Source organism: Octopus sinensis, linkage group LG8 (genome assembly GCF_006345805.1).
Source record: "Octopus sinensis linkage group LG8, ASM634580v1, whole genome shotgun sequence".
Classification (NCBI taxonomy): Eukaryota; Metazoa; Mollusca; class Cephalopoda; order Octopoda; family Octopodidae; genus Octopus; species Octopus sinensis.
In genome coordinates this window covers 418760-444014 of record NC_043004.1, presented here as the reverse complement: position 1 = coordinate 444014, position 25255 = coordinate 418760, and the positions used below count along the sequence as shown (strand labels likewise).

The 25255-nt window shown below is 40.4% G+C and overlaps 1 protein-coding gene across 2 annotated transcripts in view; it reads left to right on the top strand.

Moving 5' to 3' along the window:
* LOC115215024 (HIV Tat-specific factor 1 homolog) overlaps window positions 1–25255 on the top strand; it is a 153525-nt gene that overhangs the window by 61216 nt on the left and 67054 nt on the right. Inside the window, exon 1 of one of the 2 annotated variants that reach the window (XM_029784151.2) lies at window positions 21333–21468. The exons of the other annotated variant lie outside the window; for it this stretch is intronic. The gene's annotated coding sequence lies outside the window, so the exon portion shown is untranslated. Of the gene's footprint in view, window positions 1–21332; window positions 21469–25255 lie in introns of those variants that run through there. 2 annotated transcript variants of the gene reach the window in all.

Genomic DNA, 25255 nt, shown 5'->3' with positions numbered 1-25255 from the left:
ACGTGACACCAGCACGGGGGCCAGTCACTGGGTACTGGCATTGTTGAGATGGTGTTTTTTACATGCCACTGGCACAGGAGCCAGTTTGGTAGACCTTGCATGAACCATGTTCGAAACATAAATTTAACCTTGTAGTGTTTAAATCTGGCATATCCAGCGCAAATATTCTCCTTGTTTTCTGTTCAAATTGATCAGATCCAGTCTCTCACACCTACTTTACAATGTCATTTTAAAGATAAACCATCATATCATCAAAATGATTAATTGAAAGCAACGTGAATAAATAAAAATTATATTTGACAGATTAATCTGAATACCAAAGGGTTAAAGACTACGATTTATATGCTTTTCCAATTTTTCATTTTCTTTAACTGGAACAGTAAAATCGGTTGAGCAGCAGACAAAATATCTAGTGGTATTGAGTTATTTAAGGCGGAGAGCTGGCAGAATCGTTAGCATGCTGGGCAAAATGCTTAGCGGTATTTCGTCTGCTGCTACATTCTGAGTTCAAATTCCGCCGAGGTCGACTTTGCCTTTCATCCTTTCGGAGTCGATTAAATAAGTACCAGTTACGCACTGGGGTCAATATAATCGACTTAATCCATTTGTCCGTCCTTGTTTGTCACTTCTGTGTTTAGTCCCTTGTGGGTAGTAAAGAAATAGGTATTTGGCTATGTTCCCTTATATTCTGAATTCAAACCACACTCAGTACCAATCAAGTATAAAGGTCAATACTATTGGTTAACAACTTCCCTCAAAATCGCTGGCCTTGTGCTAAAATTAGAATCATCATCATGATTATTATTATTATTATCGGTGGCAAATCTTGCCTCAGTTAACTTTGTCTTTTCTCCCGGGTCAGTAAAATAACATGCTTGGTTAAGGCCTAGGGGTTGATGGTATCAGCTAAACCCCTCCTCTTAAAATTCATTATTGTCATCGATGTCTAATTAGTCTCAAGTTCTCAGACTCATAGTGTCAGTTTGCTAGTTTCTATGGAAACATAACTGACCCAGATCACAACACTCCTTCTGAACAGGACACCATTTCATTCCAGAGTGACTCATTTAGAGCTCAGTGGATTGGAACAACATGAAATAAAATATTTTGACCCAGAACACAATACACTGATTGAACCAAGAGTCAAAACTACAATGTTGTGATCATGAATGAAACACCTTATACACTGGGTCACAACACTTTCACTTAGAATTGCTTGTGCCTAGATTACAAACCATTATGGCTAGTATTTATTATTGTAGAGCAACCCTTAGGTGAGCTGGTAGAATCGTTAGCACGCCGGGCAAAATGCTTAGCGGTATTTCGTCTGCCGCTATGTTCTGAGTTCAAATTCCGCCACGTTCGACTTTGCCTTTCATCCTTTCGGGGTCGATTAAATAAGTACCAGTTGCGCACTGGTGTTGATATAATCGACTTAATCCCTTTCTCTGTCCTTGTTTGTCCTTTCTGTGTTTAGCCCCTTGTGGGCAGTAAAGAAATAGGTATTTCGTCTGCTGCTACGTTCTGAGTTCAAATTCTGCTGTGGTTGACTTTCATCTTTTCCGGGTCAATCAATTAAGTACCAGTTGCATACTGGGGTTGATGTGATTGACTGTCCCCTTCCCCACAACATCCAGGATTTGTGCCTATAATATAAAGGATTATTGCTGAGTAACCACTGTTTATCATAATTGTAAAAGATGCATGAAATATAGAAGTATTTATTTACTTTATTTACATTTGACGGATATTTGTCCTCATCTTGTTTATTGATAACACAACGTTTCGGCTGATATACCCTCCAGCCTTCATCACGAGCATATGGTGTAGTGGTTAAGAGCACGGGCTACTAGCCCCAAGATTCCAAGTTCCATTCCAGGCAGTGATCTGAATAATAATAATAATAATAATAATAATAATGATAATAATAATAATAGTAAACCAGGCTTACCATCCCTACAGGAAGTACAAAAAATCGTATTAACTGGAATGGCTCATGTACTGAGAAGAGCATTATCACAGTGAAAACAACATCCATTCATGAATTTATTTACTTATTAATTTTTTAAATACATATTTTACCTGGCATTCCCAGATTACAATCTGGGAATGCATACAATGAGCTTCTCTGCCCTAGGTGTGCAGAAAACACTCGGCGAGAAATGGAAGAAAAATTTGAAGAAAGAAGAAATAATAATAATAATAATAATAATAACATCGAAAAAATACCTTAGGAATGAGAACCCATGTTCGAAATTTCCCCAAGACACCTGATGAAGGCTGGAGGGAATATCAGCCGAAACGTTGTGTTAACAACAAACAAGATGAGGACAAAATATCCGTCAGATGTAAATAATGTTCATAATTCCTCATCTCTTAAATATAGAACTATAATGATGTATTGTCTGTGATTGTAGAGTGTGATAGCGGAATATATTTCCTCTCCATCACTCGGTTGTAGAGATTGTTTCAGATAGAGATTATTTGCAGACGTAATCGAGATATTTTAAGCATTGTTATATGGAAACGATTTTCAATTCTGTCTGCTTCCAGTTTTCTAATCTACATTTAGACATTTTAAAAAATGAAGTTTTAATCCATTGTATGCAAATTGTATTAGTATTAACCGCACCACACCTCAATTTAATACCCGCCCATGATATTTATTATATATATATATACACATACACACACCCATATGAAGAATGTCACAATAACCTTTTACCCACAGTTCAGTGTTAGATCAATTAAAAGTCAATTTATGTGTCTTGTTGAAAAAAATTAGATGCAAAGCAGTGCTGAGCCTGTTCCCTGCAGACAATGTGCTTTATAAAATAACAACGTTACGAACATGTCCCTAGAAATGCATGCATGCATGCATGCATGTATGTATGTATATATGTATGTATGTATGTATGTATGTATGTATACTCTTACTCTTTTACTTGTTTCAGTCATTTGACTGCGGCCATGCTGGAGCACCGCCTTTAGTCGAGCAAATCGACCCCGGGACTTATTCTTTGTAAGCCCAGTACTTATTCTATCGGTCTCTTTTGCCGAATAGCTAAGTGACGGGGATGTAAACACACCAGCATCGGTTGTCAAGCAATGCTAGGGGGACAAACACAGACACACAAACATATACACACACACTTATATATATATACATATATACGACAGGCTTCTTTCAGTTTCCGTCTACCAAATCCACTCACAAGGCATTGGTCGGCCCGGGGCTATAGCAGAAGACACTTGACCAAGATGCCACACAGTGGGACTGAACCCGGAACCATGTGGTCGGTTAGCAAGCTACTTACCACACAGCCACTCCTGCGCCTATAGTAACAAAAGTGGCAAGAAAAAAGAAAAGAAATAACATATAGGTGTAGGAGTGGCTGTGTGGTAAGTAGCTTGCTTATGAACCACATGATTCCGGGTTCAGTCCCACTGAGTGGCACCTTGGGCAAGTGTCGTCTACTATAGCCTTGGGCCGACCAAAGCTTTTTGAGTGGATTTGGTAGATGGAAACTGAAAGAAGCCCGTCGTATATATGTGTATATATATATATATATATATATATATGTATGTGTGTGTGTATATGTTTGTGTGTCTGTGTTTGTCCTCCCCAACATTGCTTGTCAACCGATGCTGGTGTGTTTATGTCCCCGTAACTTAGCAGTTTGGCAAAAGAGACCGATGGAATAAGTACTAGGCTTACAAAGAATAAGTCCTGGGGGCGATTTGTTCGACTAAAGGTGGTGCTCCAGCATGGCCACAGTCAAATGACTGAAACAAGTAAAACAGTAAAAGTGTATAAAAAGTAATGTTAAAGTGAAATTAGGGCTGAACAGACAAGGTCCCCAGTTTTACAAAAAACATTTTGCAACTGCGTTACCCCTGCTTTACAAACCTAATGTTAACCGGATGGCATTAATTCACTTGTAAGCTGTTTTTATTTCACATGTTTTACAGCATCTTATTTATATGTACACTGTACAGCTATTTAAATATAGGTTTAGCTTATGAATCAATATTCCAGTTTGTTGTATGAAAGTGTTCAATATGTAACAGATGGCAAGCAGTTATGGTGGTGGCAGGTAACCAAGTAAGTCAGTTGTTCAGATCTTATTACTGCGCTGTTTAGTGAAGGTACATGGCTTAGTGGTTAGGATAGTTGGCCCATGATCGTAAGGTCATGAGTTCAATTCCTGGCAGTGCATTGTGTCCTTGTGACAAGACACCTTATTTCACATTGCTCAAGTCCACTCAGGTGGTTAAATTGTGTTGTACCTGTAATTCAAAGGGCCAACCTTGTTACACTCTGTGTCATTCTGAATCTCCCTGAAAACTATGCTAAAGGTACATGTGTCAGTGGAGTACTCAGCCACTTGCACAATAATTTCCTGAGTAGGGTTTTCTGTTGATCAGATCGTCTGGAACACTTGTTGTCATGACCAATGGGATGCCAATTGGTACTGCTCTACTGTATCAATGGTTGGGGGTAATAAAGAAAAAAAGAGAATTTACAAAGACTGAAGAAACATATTTTCAGTTGACACCATACTTAGCAAAGATTAAGAAGAGATCTTCTCTGCTCTGACCCTTTTCTCTCAATCTTTACTCCTCTCTACTCAGGGTTCATAGTTGTACAAATTACAGCTGTGCCAACTTTGTCCTTCTCTCACAGATTCCCCACCTCATCTAACAGTGTCTTATAATAGCTCTTCCATGACTCTTTCCATATCAATATGGATAAGTATGCTGTTATCATTCAGCATATACTTCTCATTATCAATCTATTGATTCACTCTGGCATATTGCCTTGCAATCTGTGACACCTCACAGCATTTCATCATCATCGTTTAATGTCCGTTTTCCATGCTTGCATGGGTTGGACGGTTTGACCGGGGTCTGGGAAACCAGGAGGGTGCACCAGGCTCCAGTCTGATCTGGCAGTGTTTCTACAGCTGGATGCTCTTTCTAACGTCAACCACTCCGTGAGTGTAGTGGGTGCTTTTTACATGCCACCGGCACAGGTGCCAGGGGAGGCTGGCAATGGTCATGATCGGTTGGTGCTTTTTACATGCCACCAGCACGGAAGCTAGTCAAGGCAGCGCTGGCATTGGCTACGTTCGGATGGTGCTTTTTGTGTGCCACTGGCACAGGTATCACAACTACAATTACCATTTGATTTTTTGATGTTGATGTACTTGACTCAATAGGTCTCAATATATAAGTCTCCATCTCCTCCTTCAAATAAAATATATATTATATATGTGTGTGTGTGTGTGTGTGTGTGTGTGTGTGTGTGTATTTTATCCTCATTGAGCTAATGTACACAACAGACATTTGATCACAGTAAACAAGTCATCTACACAGGTTGTTTAGCAAGAAATTGCAGAATCCCCATTCATTGTTTATGACAAGGGAGTCCACCAGTTTTCTTTGCATTGTAATTAGTAAATGGCCTTTATACTGCAGGTTTTCACCCCTCTACGTGTTTATCATAAAGGGTTTCCCATATATTACATTTCAAATTAATCAAAACTATTGTGTAGTGCATTATTAATGAATTAATTATATTGTCAGCAAATGCACTTTTACACAAATTATACTGACCAGTTGGGGTAAAAATAACTCTAAGCTATAAATATCTTTTTGGAGGTGCAATGGGTTTTCTTTCTCTGATGATGAAAATATAAAAAGACTAGAAATTAGACTGATTGCAAATTTTCTGCCCATGGACAAATAAAAACCTGTTGTATAAAACATTGTTTCTTTTCACAGTAAAGTCAAAAACAGATTCTTATCAAAGAAGGTATTTGAGGTTATTAATTAATTAGTGTGTGTATAAATAAGCTGGCACTCTATCAGTTACAGTTATAAGCAGGTGGCAAACTGGCAGAAATGTTAGCACGCCGGACGAAATGCGTAGCCGTATTTCGTCTGCTGTTATGTTCTGAGTTCAAATTCCGCCGAGGGCGACTTTGCCTTTCATCCTTTCGGGATCGATAAATTAAGTATCAGTATTGCACTGGGGTCGATATAATCGACTTAATCCGTTTGTCTGTTCTTGTTTGTCCTCTCTGTGTTTAGCCCCTTGTGGGTAATAAAGAAATAGGTATTTCGTCTGCCGCTACGTTCTGAGTTCAAATTCCGCCGAGGTCGACTTTGCCTTTCATTCTTTCAGGGTCGATAAATTCAGTACCAGTTATGCACTGGGGTTGATATAATCTACTTAATCTGTTTGTCTGTCCTTGTTTGTCCTCTCTGTGTTTAGCCCCTTGTGGGCAATAAAGAAATAAGTTACAGTTATGAGCGTTCCAGTTGATCTGATCAACAGATCAGCCTACTTGGGAAATTAACATGCAAGTGGCTAAATGCTCCTGAAACATGTGTACCCTTAACATAGCTTTTAGGGAGATTCAGCATGATACAGAGTGTGACAAGGCTGGTCCTTTGAATTAGAGGTACAACTTACTTTGCTAGCTGAGTGGACTGGAGTAATGGGAAATAAAGTGTCTTGCTCAAGGGTATAATGCACCAAGAATTGAACTCATGACTTTGCAATTGCAAGCCGAATACCTTAATCGTTAAGCTGGCACCACATAACTAGGCACTTGTACTGGCACCATGTAAAAAGTACTCATGCTGGGGTCATGTTAAAGCACCCAGTACACTCTGTGAAGTAGTTGGCATTAGGAAGGGCATCCAACCATAGAAACCATGTCAAAACAGACATTCGGGGCCTGGTGCAACCCTCCATCTTGCCAGCTCCTGTCAAACCGTCCAACCCATGCCAGCATAGAAAACGGATGTTAAATGATGATGATGATATATACACACACACATTCACACACCACACACACACACACACACACACCATCATCATTTTAGCATCCACTTTTGCATGCTTGCATGGCTCAAATGGAATTCATAGATACAAATTTTCTCTGGCAGGATGCCTGTCCTGTTGCCAACACTCGCTGTTTCCAAGCAAGATAACATTTTGCCTTGGTCAGATATGCTTTTCCCAAATGACTATAAACAGTTTGCATTGTAGATATATATATATATCACCGTGATCACCGTGACCGACCAGGCTACCAGATGTTGCTACACATCGCTGGTCACAATGCGCTTCACATTGTTTTAGCCTAGAAATGACGCCACCCCACTGGCTAAGTGAGCAGGCCAATATATATATATATATATATATATATATATATATATATATATATATATATATATATATACACATATGTCTACATCTGAAGATTTAAAAAAAAAATCTATTATCTTACGTAAATATTTTTCATATAGTTATTTCTTTATAGAATTTTAAAACATGCCTATGTATTTATATATTTTTAATGTATCATATATACTGGATTTTTAAATTCATCTGGAATTGGAGTCATGTTTGTGGATTAAATTACTTGGTCTTACATTTCTTCAAAGATGCAAATTATCATTGCTCTTATGTTAAACAGTTGTATGTCCAAATTTGGCCAAATGTGTTTTTTTCAATATTTATTCTCACTTGCAATAGCCGGTTCTTTTGTTCAAAGTATTGTATCTCCAGCTGCTTCACATGCCAAGATATCAAAAATTGTCAAAGTGTAGTACAACAGTTTTGCTATGGAATGGTGAAACTATTTTTTCGTTTTCTGAAAAAGCAATGTTTTGGACTTATGACACTTTTGCATAATAGCAACGATATATATATTTCTGTATACAGTAATCTCTCGACTATCACAGGTGTTGTGTTCCAAAACACCCCACCGTAGGTGAAAATCCGTGAAGTAGAAACAAGACTGTACTGTATATTTTATATTATTATTTTTATAATCTGAATATATTCATTTTATTATAAATTCAAAACAACACCATGGAGGAATCGACGTAAGCTTAAATAATAAACTGTGATAGGTGAACCACAATATAGCAAGGGGTTACTGTCTTTATATATTCATATAATCACTTCCTATGCAAAAAATCAACCAAAAAACCCTGGTGCTATCACTTCTGCTAGTGTCCCCTGGTGCAGTTCTTCTGCTCCCTGCTATATTCTCCCTGTAATGCCAGTGTGTTTTGTCTCTGATTATAAATAACAATATGACTAAGATTAAAATCACTTGGGGGGAACAATAAACACAGCAAATGAATATATAGCAGAGCCTCACATATATAACAGAGTGAGTTTGAAAAACTTGGATTAACTAACATTATCCTGCAATTATTAGACAAAAAAAATTCTTCCAGGCGTACCTAAAATCTAAAAAAAAAAAACAACACAACATTAACCAAGGAAGGTAACTCCAGCACTATCAGATCAGTGTATAGGGAAATGGATGGAGGAAAAGCAATGACAGAGGTTAAGAAGATTAATAAAATGGGAAAAGAATTAAGTTCATGTCTCACACTCCCAGTCTCATTCTCATACTCTTTCATGAAAAAACAATCCCCTACCTCTCTCTCTCTCTCTCTGTCCATCCGTCTATCTATCCGTCTGTCTTTTCACTATATCTGTCAATGTCTGCCTGCCTATATGTCTGTCTGTCTGTCTGTCTCTACATACTTGTCTATTCACCTGCGTATCTGCCTTCATATCTACCTATTCATTTACCTGTCTATTTACATATTCATTCATCCATCCATCCCCCTACCTCTCTCTCTCTCTCTCTCTCTCTAGTACAAGCAAACAGTTTTATGAGAAGCAAAGGAAAAGCCAAAACAAAAGTTTCCATTGATTTAGTATCCGTTTTTAACCCACGCCTTGTGTACTTTTACAAACGAAGTTATTTTCAATCGATGTCCATTGTAACCTATGGCTTCTTGGCCTATTTCAAATCACAAATGCATCTACGTAAACACATACACATACCTTCATACACCCACATACAATATGTATAGTTGTCCAATAACTGTCCAGAGGCCAGAAAAAGAAACAGACATTCATATATTAAGTAATAAAGTGGATATATTATTTAAGCAGCATTAGAAATTTAGTCTCATAACAGCCACATCTTGTTTCCAAATGGTCTTATGTTCAACAACTTTCCAGGTGTTTCATTATGGGTGTCTGACTTGGCAGACACCCATAAAATTATTAACCATCTTACAAACAATAACTCTGAGCACCTTTTCAAACTCCACCTGTCTAACACCCGTGGACATGTTTACAAAGTTAAAAAAATAGCACTGCTCCCATGACTTTCGGAAACATTTTTTCACACTAAGAGTTGCTGAAGTATGGAACAAACTGCCGGCATCAGTTGTTAGTTGTCGGAGCACTGCATCCTTCAAAGCTTCCATGCTTCCTGAGATTCACCAACGCTACACCTCATTTTCTCTCCTCCACACACATGCAAGCATGTATCTGACTCATACACTGTTCACTTCCCAGACATTACTGCATATGCTTTATACACACTTTTGACAAGTTGTGGTGCATCTAAGCACTGTATACTATAATTTCATTATTATTACATTTCCATATTCGCAAGTGGTGACATGGATTGACTGTAATAAGACACGTGTGTTTGTATGAGTGCTTACATTCTACATGTCTCATGAAAATCCCTGCATTATGGAGTGGGACATTTGCTGAAATTTACCAATCAAAGCTATTCACAAGGCATTGACTGGCCTGGAGCTATAGGAGAAGTCATCACGTCCAATGTGCCACACTATGGGATTGAACCAGAAGCTGTCATCATCATCATTGTTTAACGTGCGTTTTCCGTGCTAGCATGGGTTGGATGGTTCGACCGGGGTCTAAGAAGCCAGGAGGCTGCACCAGGCTCCAGTCTGATCTGGCAGTGTTTCTACAGCTGGATGCCCTTCCTAATGCCAACCACTCCGTGAGTGTAGTGGGTGCTTTTTACGTGCCACTGGCACAGGTGCCAGGGGAGGCTGGCCGCAGCCACGATCGGTTGGTGCTTTTTACGTGCCACCGTCACAGAAGCCAGTCAAGGCGGCGCTGGCATCAGCCACGTTCAGATGGTGCTTTTTATGTGTGTGGTTGGGAAATGAACAGCCAAACCACACAGCCACACATATGTCTGAAACCTTATTGTTGGTCTTTTATCCTTTACTTGTTTCAGTCATTTAACTGTGGCCATGCTGGGGCACTGCCTTCAATGGTTTTTAGTCGAACATATCAACCCCTCAGGACTTATTTTTTTGATCCCTGAACTTATTCTATTGAGTTTTTTTTTGCTGAATCACCAAGTTATAGGGATGTAAACACACCAACACTGGCTGTCAAGCAGTGGTCACACACACACACACACTGGGCTTCTTTCAGTTTCCATCGAATAAACACCACACACGAGGCTTTAGTCAGCCCGAGACTATAATAGAAGATACTTGCCCGAGGTTCCATACAGTGTGACTGAATCCAGAACCATGTGGTTGGGAAGCAAGCTTCTTAACACACAGCTTAGGAGTGGCTGTGTGGTAAGTAGCTTGCTTACCAACCACATGGTTCCGGGTTCAGTCCCACTGCGTGACACCTTGGACAAGTGTCTTCTACTATAGCCTTAGGCCGACCAAAGCCTTGTGAGTGGATTTGGTAGGCGGAAACTGAAAGAAGCCCATCGTATATATGTATATACATATGTATGTGTGTATATGACAACCAATGTTGGTGTGTTTACATCAGTTCAACAAAAGAGACCAATAGAATAAGTTCTAGGCTTACAAAGAATAAGTCCTGGGGTCGATTTGCTCGACTAAAAGGCGGTGCTCCAGCATGGCCACAATCAAATGACTGAAACAAGTAAAAGAGTAAAGAGATTTTTTTTTAATGTTTATCTTCTTTGATTGTTGTTATTATTTTTCTAAGATTTTAAGATTCTAAATACCTCTAAAAGAAGATTTTGTTAATGAATTGTAGGGATAATCTCAGTTAATCAAAGTTGTCCAATCCACTCTGTTACATATGTGAGGGCAACATCATGTGTATTTAGCCTGCGTATCACTCCTCTGAGGTATTGCCCCTTAGTTAGGTTAATTAAGGATTGTAGTTGATGCAGTCAACTTGCCCCTTCTCTTCAAAGTTGCTGTGTATAATAGAAATAATTATGTTATTACTAGCACCACCCTGACTGGCTTCCGTGCTGGTGGCACATAAAAAGCACCAACCATTTGTGGCCGTTTGCCAGCCTAATCTGGCCCCTGTGCCGGTGGCACGTAAAAAGCACCCACTACACTCACGGAGTAGTTGGCGTTAGGAAGGGCATCCAGCTGTAGAAACTCTGCCAGGTCAGACTGGAACCTGGTGCAGCCTCCTGGCTTCCCAGACTCCGGTCGAACCGTCCAACCCGTGCTAGCACGGAAAACGGACGTTAAATGATGATGATGATGATGTTAAGTCAATGAACTGGCTGAGTTGGTTGAGTATGAGACAAAAAACTCAGCAGCATTTCTTCTGGCTCTTTATATTCTGAGTTCAAATTCTGCCAAGGTCGACTTTGCTTTCATCCTTTCGGGGTCAATAAAACAAAGCATCAGTTGAGATCTAGGGGTCAGTGTAATTGATTATCCTTCTTTCCACTAAGATAGCTGACCTTTTACCAAAATTTAAAACCGTTATTATTATTTACTTTTAATCTGCATGTTTGCTGTTGTTGTTATTATTATTATTATTGAGTGAGAGAGCAGTGCATGCCATCAAGGTGACACTGGGGTAAAATATACGAAGCCCAGTATACCCATCATGATTGCCTGTCTGATAAGGGTACACCAGGCACATTTGTGCATGACATAGTGATCTCATATCAAGATTAACAGTGCATGACCTTTATAGCTTTGTTAAGCTATACACAAACAAACTAGTGGAGACGAGAATACAGTTACCAAAGGTTTATTACTTTATGTACATCAGGGCTTAATTCATCAGTTATTTTTGTTCATTCTTCGGTTTTCCTTCTCTTCCCAGAAGTCCTTTTTGTTTTCCTGCTGACCAACTTCCTAGGTAGCCTGCTGTGAAGTTTCTGTCTACAGTTTGTTTGTCACAAATCCTGACCTACACCTTGCAGGTGAGGCCCAGTTAGAATTTTCTTCAGGTTGGGTAGCCCATCCCACTCAAAAGGTCGCTGAATAAGGGTTGTTTAAGTATGTTGAACGAACCACCCATGTTTCCAGAGGTGATTTATTCAAACCTTAAAGAATTCCTCTCAACACATTGCTATGATACTCGCCCCCTACTTCTGCTTATAATCAGAGATGCACATAAAGTCAGCCACTAGGGGACATGCTCAACCGGTTAAGGTAAAACAACTGACAAGCAAATCTACATTATTGAGCATAATATTTGTTGTATCCAATCTTTTATATCAAAACAAATCAATTAAAATCAGATGCCATGCAAGCCAGTACCTGTTATTGAATATTATTATTGAGTGAGAGAACTGCTCATGCCATCAAAGTGATATTTAGGGTACAAATATACAAAACCCAGTATACCCATCATGACTACCTGTCTGATAAAGGTACATCAGGCACATGCATTGTAACCAAATGTGCATGACATGATGATCAAGATAGACAGTACATAACCTTGCAGGTGGGTTTCTGTTAGAATTTTGTTCTGGTCAACTAGCCAATCTTGCTCAAAGGGTTTCTGAGTAAGGATTGTTGAATGATGCTGAACGAAACACTTATGTTTCCAGAGGTGAATTATTCAAACCTTAAAGAATCATAAACCCTTTATGGATGGGAAACCTAAGGTAATCCCATAAACCGGCTTTCCCCATTTTTAATATATATATGCATACCTTCCCTTCTTGGGACACAAAACTCTACTTGTGAAGACCTGTTGAGGCAAGTGAGGATCAGAATCGAAATCGATCAATGGAAATTGCAGATGTGTTACCAGTGCCGGTGGCATGTAAGAGAACCATCCATTTGCGACCGTTGCCAGCGCCGCCCCGACTGGCCTTGTGCTGGTGGCACGTAAAAAGCACCATCCGTTTGTGTCCGTTGCCAGCCTCGCCTGGCCCCCGTGCCGGTGGCACATAAAAAGCACCATCTGTTCGTGGCCGTTTGCCAGCTCTGTCTGGCACCTGTGCGGGTGGCACATAAAAAGCACACACTACACTCACGGAGTGGTTGGCATTAGGAAGGGCATCCAGCCGTAGAAACACTGCCAGATCTGACTGGGCCTGATGAAGCCTTCTGGCTTCACAGACCCCAGTTGAACCGTCCAACCCATGCTAGCATGGAAAACGGACGCTAAACGATGATGATGATGATAACTTTGTGTGTGTGTTTGTCCTCAACCACCACTTGACAACCAATGTTGGTGTGTTTACATCCCTGTAACTTTGCAGTTTGGCAAAAAAGACTGGTAGAATAAGTACTAGGTTTAAAAAAAAAAGTCCTGGGTTTGATTTGTTCAATTAAAACCCTTCAAGGCAGTGCCCTAACATGGCGGCAGTCAAAAGAAAAGAAAAGATTTTAACATTTTCTCGTATACCTTGAAAATATATGGAACATTTGTGAAAATGGAAGTCAAAACTGATTCTGACAATATTTGAACTTAGAATAATAAAACAAAAATAGTGAAAAACATATCGTTGATAACAAAAGCCAGATCAATACCATTACAGTATTGATTAAACGTCAGACCTGCTACCCCACTCCCATCCCATCTTGTGTTCAGTATCTGTGGTACTGTACTAAAGGAGATTCCATCAGCAATTGATCTGCTATCTCTGTGCCAGTGTACCTCTGATCAACTCTACTCATCATCATCATCATCATCACCATCACCACCATCACCCCACCACCACCACCACCAACCACCACCATCATCATCATCATCATCATTGTCATCATCATCATCGTCGTCACCACCACCACCACAACCACCAGCATCATCATCATCAACAACAACAACAACTGTTCTAATAACAACACACTACTTAAGGGTTATAACGATTGAAAAACAAATAATAATTTTGTTTTGTTTATGGCTGATAGTTCTGCAATTAAAGTGATAAGAAGATAGGACGATGATATGATGACGTAAAGAAAGGAGAAACCAGTTTTGTTAACCAAGAATAAAAGGATTTACCAGCCATGTAACTGTTTCATAAGTCAACAGGATGTCGCCAGATATCACCATTTTACACACTGTTTTCCTGTTCACTGTTTGTAAACAAGAGTGTATAAATCAGCGGAAAGTTTGTTTTGATTGGAAAATAGGATTCTAAAGGATCGGTTAAAGTTTGAGAAGAAAAGATGTTTTCTTCTTTTGAGGCATGGTCAGTGAGGGAAGGGCAGTACTTATGACCGTTCCAGTGTTTTGGAGTTTGGAAGGAAGAAGTCAGGAATTTTAAAACTGGAGACCAAACCCAAATGCTTTAAGCAGTGTAGATTCTGCTGAAGAGACCGGAGCGGCAAGAGATGATGCTAAACCAAGCAAAAGACTAAATCTATGAACAAAAAGCAGACCCCCTTCCCCCGCCGTGGTCTTTCACACAATTTCCATTGGTCAAGTTTCACTTACAAAGTTTTGGTCTGCAAGAGGCTTACTATCATAATTATAATTATGTGTCTTTTACTTGTTTCACTCACTGGACAGCGGCCATGCTGGGGCTCTGCCTCAAAGGGTTTCGTTAAACAAATTGAATCCCGCACTAATCACCAAGCCTGGTATTTATTCCATTGATCTTTTTTACTGAACCACTAGGTTGTGGGGATATAAACAAACCAGCACTGGTTACCACGTGGTTGGGGAGGACAAGAATAAACATGAAAACACAAATGTAAATGAGAGAGTATGTGTGTGTATGTGTTCTTTTATTTGTTTTCTGTGATTTGACTGTGGCCATGCTGGAGCACCACCTTTAATCGAACAAATTGACCCCAGGACTTATTCTTTGTATTCCAAAGGTCTCGGTCACTAGTCATAGCCACGGTGAGGCGTAATGTTCGAAGGTTGTGCTTCACCACCTCGTCTCCAGGTCTTCCTGGGTCTACCTCTTCCACAGGTTCCCTCAACTACTAGGGTGTGACACTTTTTCACACAGCTATCCTCCTCCATTCTCACCACATGACCATACCAGCACAGTCGTTTCTCTTGCACACCACATCTGATGCTTCTTAGGTCCAACTTTTCTCTCAAGACACTTACACTTTGTCGAGTATGCACACTGACATTACACATCTGGCGGTCACGGCCCATGTTTCACTGCCATGTAGCATGGCTGTTTGTACACATGTGTCATACAGTCTACCTTTTACTCTGAGTGAGAGACCCTTTGTCACCAGCAGAGGTGAACTTTTCCCAGGCTATTCTTATTCTAGTACCTACACTTTCAGAGCACCCACCCCTGCTACTGACTTGGTCACCTAGGTTACAGAAGCTATCAACTATTTCTGGAATGTGACAGAAGGTGTTCTCTGCACATTTTCAGTGTTTATTGCTCCTGAGCATCTGCCACATGCAAAATCTATCTTCCCAGTTAGCCTTCCTTTGATATTACTGCACCTCTTATGTGTCTACAGCTTACACTTGGTGCATCTTATAGAGTTTCTACCTATGCCTTTTCTACAGATTGAGCCAGGCCTGCTACCTGAAAGGATTTGTGGTTTGCCTGCCTTCCTACTTATTAGAACTTTGGTTTTAGCTAGGTTGACTCTAAGGCTCTTTGATTCTAATCCTTGCTTCCACACCTGAAACTTCTCTAGTTCTGATAGTGACTCAGCAATTAGAGCAAGGTCATCAGCATAGAGGAGCTCCCAAAGGCATTTCTCATGCATGTTACTCCCACCTCTCTCTCTTGATATGACAGGTAATGGCTTTCATTTTGTCTAAAACTTCATTGTAATGTTTAGTTTCATTTTATGATAGACAGCCATCATGCAGATAATGCTAGCTTCCAAATCCTGTTTTCGGATTGAGTAAAAATTATCAAAGTTTTAAACCACTATAACATTTTTCTAAAGCATTTCTGGAATAAATAAATTACAAAATTAGATTCAGTGTGAAAAAGTACTTCAATATAACAAGCTTAAACATTTTCACTTAATTTCAAAGATTTCAAAATCTATGAGAGCAACTGAAAAGGTCTCTCGCTCTCTCTCTATTCGTCTCTCTCTTTCATTTTCGCTTTTCTCATTGTAAGCTTCCCTCTCTCTATATACATTTACCACACTCTCTCTCAGTCTGCGTATATGTATATCACTCGGTGAGCTGGCAGAAACGTTAGCATGCTGGGCGAAATGCTTAGCACTATTTCGCCTGCTGTTATGTTCTGAGTTCAAATTCCACTGAGGTCGACTTTGCCTTTCATCCTTTCGGGGTCGATGTAATTGACTTAATCCCTTTGTCCCCTCCATGTTGAGCTCCCTGTGGGCAATAAAGAAATATATATATATCTCACACTGAGTGTGTGTATGTGTGTGTGTGTGTGTGTATGTGTGTGTGTGTATGTGTGTGTGTGCATGTGCGTGTGTGCATGTGGATGCGCATGTGTATCAATGTGTGTAAGGAATTTCATTAGGGTGACAGTCTAAAAGCATCAGTAGTGAGGAAAAATTTTTACATTTATGGGCCAAATAGACAAACAAAATCTTAGTTAGTTGATACAAGAGGCCTATCCATTTGAAAAGGCATTGTCTGTATCAATAAACTTAGTTTAGCAAGAGGGGAACAAGGCTTATATGCTCCACTGGATGTGCAATATAAGTGTCTATGTTTGACAGAGTGCTAGTGTAGTGAGAGAGAAGTTAGGCATGAAAGGAATTCAATGTTGTGCACAAGGGAGAAGTCTGTGCTTGTTTGGTCATGCAACACAGATGGATGCCAACAGCTCCATAAAGAAATGCTGATCGTTCAAAGTAGGTGGAACACGTAGAAGAAGGAGACCCAGGAAGACATGGGATGGAGTACTGAAGGGCGACCTCAGGGTACTGGGCCTTTCAAATGAAATGACAAAGGAGAGAAATACCTATTTCTTTACTACCCACAAGGGGCTAAACACAGAGGGAACAAACAAGGACAGACAAACGGATTAAGTCGATTATATCAACCCCAGTGCGTAACTGGTACTTATTTAATCGACCCTGAAAGGATGAAAGGCAAAGTCAACCTCGGCGGAATTTGAACTCAGAACGTAGCGGCAGATGAAATACCTCCAAGCTTTTCGCCCGGCGTGCTAACGTTTCTGCCAGCTTGCCGCCTTAAGGTGAGAAATACCTGGCATCTTGCTGTACTGAGGATGACCTGTACTACACAGCAGAAGTGTAAAGGCCATACCCCTGGTAAAAAGGATTGGCTTGCAAAGTCCAGTGTCTGTGCCACCTAAAAAGCACTCGGGCTGGTGCCATGTAACAATGCTCGTGTTGTGCCACATAACACTCATACAGTGCCATGTTAAAAGCCCCTGGCATACACTGTAGAGTGATTGGCATTGGGAAGGACATCCAGCTGTAGAAACCACGCCAAATCAGACTGGAACTTAGTGTCGCTCTGTGGCTTGCCAGCTCTGGTCATGGAAAATGGACATTAAAAGAGGATGATGATAATCCTTTCTACTATAGGCACAAGGCCTGGATTTTGTGGGGAGGGGGAGAGTCGATTAAAGCAACCCCAGCACCCTACTTGTTCTTAATTTACTGACCCCCAAAAGGATGAAAGGCAAAGTTGACCTTGGCGGAATTTGAACTCATAATGAGGATGATGATAATGATGATGCAGCATGATGAGAATTTTGTCCCTCAAAGATGCTGATCTGCATTTGTTACTTTTACAAACCTCCAGGTACTTCCCAATAATTTTTCAAACATCATTTAATGCCCATTCTCCATGCTGTCATGGGTTGGACAGTTTGAAAGGAGCTGACCAGCTGGAAAGTTGCCTAGGTTGTATTTGTGTTTCGACATATGTTCTACAGCTGGATGCCCTTCCTAATGCCATCATTGGCTGTCTTTCAAAGTTTGTCTTTTCATAATTGTGTATCAGCATAAATAATAAACGTAGGCATAACAACACAATTGTGTCCCTTCCCCAATTTTGTTTCCTTGTATCTTTCTGAAAATGGGTTTTTTTTGAAAAAATTTTCTACAAAGACCTTTCGGATGGCGTAGATTATGATTATAACGGAATGCGTTACTCTTTTACTTGTTTCGGCCATTTGACTGTGGCCATGCTGGAGCACCGCCTTTAGTCGAGCAAATCGACCCCAGGACTTATTCTTTGTAAGCCTAGTACTTATTCTATTGGTCTCTTTTGCCGAACCGCTAAGTTATGGGGATGTAAACACACCAGCATCGGTTGTCAAGCAATGGTGGGGGGGGAACACACACACACAAACATATACATGCACATGCACACACACACACATATATATGTATGTATATGCATATATATGATGGGCTTCTTTCAGTTTCCGTCTACCAAATCCACTCACAAGGCTTTGGTCAGCCCAAGGCTATAGTAGAAGATAGTTGCCCAAGATGTCACGCAGTGGGACTGAACCCGGAACCATGTGGCTTGTAGCCAGCTACTTACCACACAGCCACTCCTATGCCTTCTGGAATTCCTTAAATGAATATTTTTTTTAATAAAATGCAGTTTTCTAGAGATAGGCACAGGTGTGGCTGGGTGGTAAGAAGTTTGCCTCCCAACTACATGGATCCAGGTTCAGTCCTACCTTGGGCTAGTGTCTTCTACTATAACCTTCAACCAATCAAAACCTTGCAAGTGGATTTGGTAGTCAGAAACTGAAAGAATATCTATGTGTGTGTGTGTGTGTGCGCATCTTTGTGTCTGTGTTTGTCCCCACCACCGTTTGACTACCGGTGATGGTGTGTTTACATCCCTGTAACTTAGCTGTTCGGTCAAAGTGACCAATAGAATAAGAACCTGGCTTTAAAAAAAAAAAATTGGGGTCGATTCGTTCGACTAAAAATACTTCAAGGTGGTGCTGCAGCATGGTTCCGGGTTCAGTCCCACTGCATGGCACCTTGGGCAAGTGTCTTCTATTATAGTTTCGGGCCCCGTCGGGCCACCAAAGCCTTTTGATGGATTTGGTAGACGGAAACTGAAAGAAAGCCCGTCGTAATATTATATATTCTTCTGTGTATGTGTGCCGTTATATGTTTGCTGGAGTGCCTGTGTTTGTCCCCCTCAACAGCGCTTGAACAACGATGGCTGGAGTGTTTTTTACGTCTCAGTAACTTAGTAGTTTTTGGCAAAAGAGACCGATAGAAAACAAGTCTTAGGCTTTACAAAGATAAGCCTCTGGGTCGAATTTGCTCGAAAATCCTATGCCTTCTGAATTCCTTAAATGAATATTTTTTTTAAAAAATGCAGTTTTTAGAGATAGGCACAGGTGTGGCTGGGTGGTAAGAAGTTTGCCTCCCAACTACATGGATCCAGGTTCAGTCCTACCTTGGGCTAGTGTCTTCTACTATAACCTTCAACCAATCAAAACCTTGCAAGTGGATTTGGTAGTCAGAAACTGAAAGAATATCTATGTGTGTGTGTGTGTGTGCGCATCTTTGTGTCTGTGTTTGTCCCCACCACCGTTTGACTACCGGTGATGGTGTGTTTACATCCCTGTAACTTAGCTGTTCGGTCAAAGTGACCAATAGAATAAGAACCTGGCTTTAAAAAAAAAAGTATTGGGGTCGATTCGTTCGACTAAAAATACTTCAAGGTGGTGCTGCAGCATGGTTCCGGGTTCAGTCCCACTGCATGGCACCTTGGGCAAGTGTCTTCTATTATAGTTTCGGGCCGACCAAAGCCTTTTGAGTGGATTTGGTAGACGGAAACTGAAAGAAGCCCGTCGTATATATATATATATATCTGTGTATGTGTGCATGTATATGTTTGTGTGCCTGTGTTTGTCCCCCCAACATCGCTTGACAACCGATGCTGGAGTGTTTACGTCTCAGTAACTTAGTAGTTTGGCAAAAGAGACCGATAGAACAAGTATTAGGCTTACAAAGAATAAGTCCTGGGGTCGATTTGCTCGACTAAAGGCGGTGCTCCAGCATGGACACAGTCACATGACTGAAACAAGTAAAAGAATAAAAGAATCATCGTTATTAAAACCAAAAAGATTATCGGAAGTGAATTTGTTAATATAGATCTTTGGTATGCCGCAGGCCTGGGAAAGGAAAGACTTCTTCCCGTCCCCGCAATTTTCTCGCAAATTATTTTATTTTATTTTATTTTATTTGCCAAAACCCCCCGTTTTCAGATACAAAGATTCCGGAAAATTGCCAAAAAAATCGGAATTTTGAAATATCTGGCTCCCTCCTTCCCCCCAATTTCTTCATTTTTCACTTTTTTCCCTAACCGTAACCCTAACCCTAACACTCAAAAACCATAACCCCTAACCCTGACTAGAAAAATTTTTGGAATTTTTTTTCAGAATCATAATCTCCGTATTTTTCCGCAATTTCAAAAAAAAAAAAAATTCTGAAAAAAGTAAAAAATGAAAAATTAGGGGGTGGGAGGGGTAATTAAACAATGCCGAATTTTGCCAATGTTTTTAGATTCGTATGTGTAAAAAAAAAATTAAATAAAAAAAGGGTTAAAAGGGGTGCTTTTCCTTTTGGGAGCTGGGGTACAAAAGGAATTCTTGCCCTGGGAAATTTCATTAAAAGAAATAGGCGAAAGTAAAGAATACGCACACCGGTGTTTAGGGTAAGGGTTTTCGTTACGTCGAAAACGGGTGGTGTGCGTATTCTTTACCACCACTAAGAAATATTCATGTAACAAATTCCAGGAATCGCAGGAGCACAGTTGTGTAGTTCAGCCCTGACTAAGACATACATAGCAGGAATAGATAACAACATGAATAGAGTTACGGTACAGTTATTAATAGAAGGTCAGAACTTATGCAAGTCGACAAACGACAATAGGACAAGAGAAAGGCGACGAGCTGGCAGACACGTTAAGCGCGCCGGGTGAAATGTTTAGCGGTATTTCGTCTGTCGTTACATTCTGAGTTCAAATTCCGCCGAGGTCGACTTTGCCTTTCATTCTTTCGGGGTCGATAAATTAAGTACCAGTTGAGTACTGGAGTCGATGTAATCGATTATCCTCCTCTTCCCCCAAATTTCAGGCCTTGTGCCTATAATAGAAAGGACAATAGGACAAGGGAAATAACTGTTATGTCCATCTCGCACTTCTCGTAATTAATTATCATTTAATTAATTAACTCAACACGACTTTTGTTCATTTCCATCGTAGTTATTTCCCCTGTATAATCTAATTTTTGGCATATCGTTAGATCTTAAATTTCCCCATAGCCATGAAATAAATAAAATAAACATATTTTTAGCATTTCAAAAATTTAGATTTATCGCGATTTATGCCATAATAATTCTGTGTTATATCTGAGACAAATCCTAAATTTTAATTCGAAACTCTATTTTACGACTACCGTATGTATTACAATCATGGCTGAGGTCTAAATATAAATACTTTGGTGTCTGGTAAATATAATCAAATTCTCATGTTATTTTGTTTCAATGTTTGAAATAATCTCAAAATAGACGTCAAATTTAACAAGCAAACATTTAAGCTATATATTTATACATTTTTCGTTTTTTTTATTTCATTCCGGAAGCTCTAAACGTAAAAGGCAATGGGTTTTTTCTCTGTTGCGTGTATTGTATTGCATAATAATAATATCGTGTAGAAGCACAAGTATTCGGTTGTTTAAGGAAAGGGGAATGAGATTCTGTGGAATTCATACCTTCTTTAGAGCTATGAGCGGCGTAAGTGCGAATGGTTGCAATCAGGAATCGAAACCCGAACGCAAACTTTGTTGGTTAAAAGATTCTGTTCATTCTACGTCCACCGCGACATTGTTTAACAAGAATGACGTCTTTTTGGCATCCACAACAAGATTCACAACAGCAAAGTCGCATCGTATGATGCTCGTAACTTTCCTACTGGCAGAGCTTCCCACTCACCACATTCTGTTGCAATAATAAATAAATTCACGTGTTGGACCATTTATTTCGACGGCGTCAGGTGCCGGGACAGTTCCTCATTGTTTATATCCAAAGCTTATGAATGGAATGACGCAAATACTCACGGCTGTCCGATCGCAATTATTTTTATTTATCATCGATACGTAACATCATTATATTTTCAGCATAGATTTCGTATCATGTTTTGTTTAGTCCTAAACCGGCTTGATAGTGCGGATCCCTGATCAGTGACGTTCCATCTATGGCCATCCCGCCATTTCGTGTATCCAGGATTATATTTAGCAAAATCCACCACTAATTTTTTCATGATTTGGGGGATATTAGGCTGCTATTTCCTAAAAAAAAAACCAACCACCCAGGTGGTTAGTAGGGTTCTCACTCCAACCTCTCACAGATCTGTCTCCTCTGCCGTTAGACTATTAGAGTAACCTTTAATTATATTATTCTTCATTTTTGGGATGAGGAATTACATTATTTACAAGGGATGGATATTTGTCCTCATCTTGTTTGTTGTTATCACAACGTTTCGGCTGATGTATTCTCCAGCCTTCATAAGGTGTTCTAGTGGAATTTCAAACCCAACCCTTTATTTGACTAATGGGGTATACTGTTCTCATTCATCAGGTATGTTGCTGATGTTATTTTTCTGTTGATATTATTTTTCAAGTCCCTGACTAGGATTGAACTAAGAATCCAAGGGTTAGAAGCTCGCATTCTTATCATGATCATGATCATGATGATCATTATCATCGTTCAACGATTGTTTTCCATGCTGGCATGGAGTGGCCGGTTCGACTGGGGTCTGGGAAGCCAGGAGGCTGCACCAGGCTCCAGTCTGATCTGACAGTGCTTCTACAGCTGGATGCCCTTCCTAATGTCAACCACTCCATGAGTGTAGTGGGTGCTTTTTACGTGCCACTGCATAGGGGCCAGATCGGGCTGACAACGACCACGATCGGTTGGTGCTTTTTATGTGCCACTGGCATGGAAGCCAGTCAAGGCGGCGCAGGTATCGTCCACGTTTGGATGGTGCTTTTTACGTACCACCAGCATGAGGATCACAACTACAATTTCCATTTGATTTTGGTTTTGATGTATTTGACCCAATAGGTCTCCTCAAGCATGGCATGTCGCCCTACGATCCAAGGTACTTTTTGAGTGGGCTGGTTATGCGAGACTGGTGTAGGTTACAGCTGTGAACTCACTTTATTTGCTGGGTCTTCTCAGTCATAGCATATCTCCAGAGGTCTCGCTCTTTTGTCATCGCTATATGCCCATGGGCATAGTGTACCCTATTAGTCAAATCAAGGGTTGGGTTCAAAATTCCACCAGAACACCTGATCAAGGCTGGAGAATACATCAGCCGAAACATTGTGATAACAACAAACAAGATGAGGACAAATATTTGTCCATTATGAATAATGTAACCTTTGATTCTCAGACTGTCTGATATTGTACCACCTTCCAGCAAGTCTCACCTTAATCATTCACACCTTCTCTTGTTACCCCATCCTCTAAGCTCCTCATTCATTACCATGCCTTGTTATCCTTACCTAGAACATCAACCCTTTCGAATACTCAGTTTTAATGTTTTCCAGCAATTGTCGACTTAAGAAATGCTTCCAAGATACTCACTGGTCTTGGAGGACCTGTGAAGGCCGTAGGAACATTTAATCCTTCAGACCAAATTATGAAATAAAGTCCATATAGAGACTGCTTCATTAGTTGGTTATTACATTCAGTGATAACTTAAATCTTTTACTTGTTTTGGTGGTACTGTGGCCACGCTGGGGCACCACCTTGGAGGCTTTAGCTGAACAGATCACCCAACCACTAATTATTTTAAAATTTGGTGCTTATCCTATAACAGTCATTTTTGTCAAACTGCCAGGTTACAAGGACATAAATAAACCAGCACTGGTTGTCAAGAAGTGGTAGGACACACACTCACCACACACACACACACACACACACAGTGGGCTTTAGTTGGCTTTGGGTTATAGTTGAAGACACTCGCTCAAGGTGTCACACAGTGGGACTGATCCTGAGTCCATATGTTTCCCTAGAGAGCTTCTTAACAACACATTGATAGTTTTGCTGAAACTGTGGGACCATACTTTATCAAAAGTAATTAAACAGTCTATATTTGTGTACTGTTTGGCTTGCTCTAAAACTCATCATCATCATCATTTAACGTCGGCTTTCCCTTGCTGGCATGGGTTGGACGGTTTGATTGAGGACTGGCAAACCAGGAGGCTGCACCAGGTTCCAATCTGATCTGGCAAGGTTTCTGTAGCTGGATGCCTTTCTTAATGCCAACCACTCAAGAGTGTAGTGGGTGCTTTTTACATTCCACCAGCATGAGGGCCAGTCAGGCAGCACTGGCAACGACCATGCTTGAATAGTGCTTTTTTCATGCCACCAGCATCAGAGCCAGTTAGGCGGCACTGGCATTGACCACGCTCAAATGGTGCTTTTTATGTGCCACTGGCATGTGAGCCAGTCAGGTGGCATTGGCAACGACCATGCTTGAATGGTGCTTTTTACGTGCCACCAGCACTTGAGCCAGTCCGGCTGCACTAGCTAGGACCACACTCAAATGGTGCTTTTTATGTGCCACCAGCATGGGAGCCAGTCAGGTGGCACTGGTAACGACCATACTTGAATGGTGCTTTTTACGTGCCACCAGCACAGGAGCCAGTCAGGCGGCACTAGCAAGGACCACACTCAAATGGTGCTTTTTATGTGCCACCAGCATGGGAGCCAGTCAGGTGGCACTGGTAACGACCATGCTTGAATGGTGCTTTTTACGTGCCACTGGCATGGGAGCCAGTCAGGCGGCGCTGTGTTATTCATTTACTATTTTCAATGTACTTCACAGTTGACTTCATCTGAGACTGTGTATTGTTACTGAAACAATTATAATATTGTAGAAAACTGTTCTAGTGAATAACTCAAAACTGTTAAATTAACTTGAAATGTTCTTCATATCTTCTTCACTGACAGTTCCACAGCAACCCTTTTAAAATTTATTAAAAACTGGTTCTCATAGATGCAGGCATGGCTGTGTGGTAAGATACTTGCTTCCCAACCACATGGTTCTATGTTCAATCCTGCTGTATGGCATCTTCGACAAGTATCTTCTACAGAAACTGAAAGAAGCCTGTTGTTCTTTTTCCACTGCTTGACAACCAGCATTGGTGTGTTTACATCCCTGTAACTTAACAGGTTGTTGTTATTCTGGCAGACCCCAACAACCATTCAGTTTTTAAAGTTTAGTTTA